Source organism: Grammomys surdaster, unplaced genomic scaffold (genome assembly GCF_004785775.1).
Source record: "Grammomys surdaster isolate TR1022 unplaced genomic scaffold, NIH_TR_1.0 120944, whole genome shotgun sequence".
Classification (NCBI taxonomy): domain Eukaryota; kingdom Metazoa; phylum Chordata; class Mammalia; order Rodentia; family Muridae; genus Grammomys; species Grammomys surdaster.
Window position 1 is genome coordinate 1 of NW_021616787.1, and position 1,602 is coordinate 1,602.

A 1,602-nucleotide genomic window follows, 5' to 3' on the forward strand; every position below is an offset into this window, starting at 1 on the left:
CTTTCTTCTAATATTAATAATTTAATATTAAATTAAAACCTTTAATATTTTTTATTAAATTTCTAACATTATTATCCCTGTATTTTTAGTAATTTGTTAGTGGATTCACAAGTCATTCAGAGGAGGCAGAGGAAAGAAAAGTGATTTACTCATTTTGAGAATTGTGAGAAAAGAAGAAAGCAGGGAAAAGAATGAATAAAGGTGCTAAAACTACACTTTCAGTTGAAAGGTTCCAAGTACACTTTAAATTTCTGCACCACCACCCTTGACTGTGCACAATTTTCCAACCAGCTTTCCTAGAGCCCCTTTCACATCTTTGTTTCTAAGGCTGTAAATGATTGGATTCAACATGGAAGTCATAACTGAATAGAACACAGAGACAACCTTATCCTTTTCACTCATTGTCTTGGAATTGGGTCTCATGTAGGCAAATATTCCAGACCCATAGTAGAGGACCACAACAGTGAGGTGGGACCCACAGTTGAAAAGACCTTGAGCCTTCCCTCCCTTGACTGCATCCGGATTACAGTGGAGATGATGTTCCCATAGGAGACAAGGATGAGTGAGACAGGAGCCAATAGGATAATCACTCCCACTAAAAACAGAGCCATTTCAGCATTGTAAGTGTCAGCTGAAGCCAGCTTTAGGAGGGCAGGTGGTTCACAGAAGTAGTGATTAATTACATTCTGTCCCTGATAAGGGATATGCAGTGTAAATGCACTGTCCACTGAACATGCAAATGTACCAATTATCCAGGAAACTACAGCCAACTGGAAACAAACCCTCTGGGTCATGATGGTGGAGTAGTGCAGGGGTTTGCAGACAGCTACATACCGGTCATAGGACATAACTGCCAACAGAGCACACTCTGTGCACCCTGCTAGGAGAAAGACAACTATCTGTAGTGAACATCCAATAAAAGAAATGGTTTTCTTTTTTGAAAGGAAGTGGACCAGCATCTGGGGTACAATGCTTGTAGAGAAGCAGAGGTCAGCAAAGGATAAGTTTTTAAGGAAAAAGTACATGGGCGTATGAAGTCGAGAGTCAATTTGGATGAGGATTATGATGAGCAGGTTTCCAAATACAGAAAGGAAATAAATGATCAGGAAAATAAAGAATAACAAGATTTGAACTTTAGGATTCTCTGAGAGTCCCAGCAGAATAAATTTTACAACATAAGTTTGATTTGTTCCTCCCATTGATATTCCTGTTTACCTGTTATCAGAAGGAAAAACAATGTTTCAGTCCTTTATAAACAAGTGTGTAGTTAGCAAATGCATCCTCTTAATTCTTAGCTTCCATCTCTTTCCCACTAGGCACCAATTCCTGTAAAAATGCACACTGGTTTATTTCTATCAAGGAAAACACATATTTTGTTTCATTCTTTTTGAAAAAGGAGCTCACTCTGAAACTCAGGCTGACCATGGACTCAACAGTCTCCTGTTTGGCCTTCTAAGTGCTGGAGTCTCACATTTTTTTTCACCACATCTAGTTTCCACATAGATTTTAAGCACATTATTTCCTTGTTTATTCTACTTGATGCATGAACATCATGTGCTATGTAGATTTTTGTGTCTAATCCTGGTATCTGAATAAGTGTAG

General features: G+C 38.4%; 1 pseudogene; it reads right to left on the reverse strand.

Moving 5' to 3' along the window:
• Window positions 1–243: 243 nt before the first annotated feature.
• Window positions 244–1,199, reverse strand: LOC114635999 (annotated as a pseudogene).
• Between the last annotated feature and the right edge of the window lie 403 nt (window positions 1,200–1,602).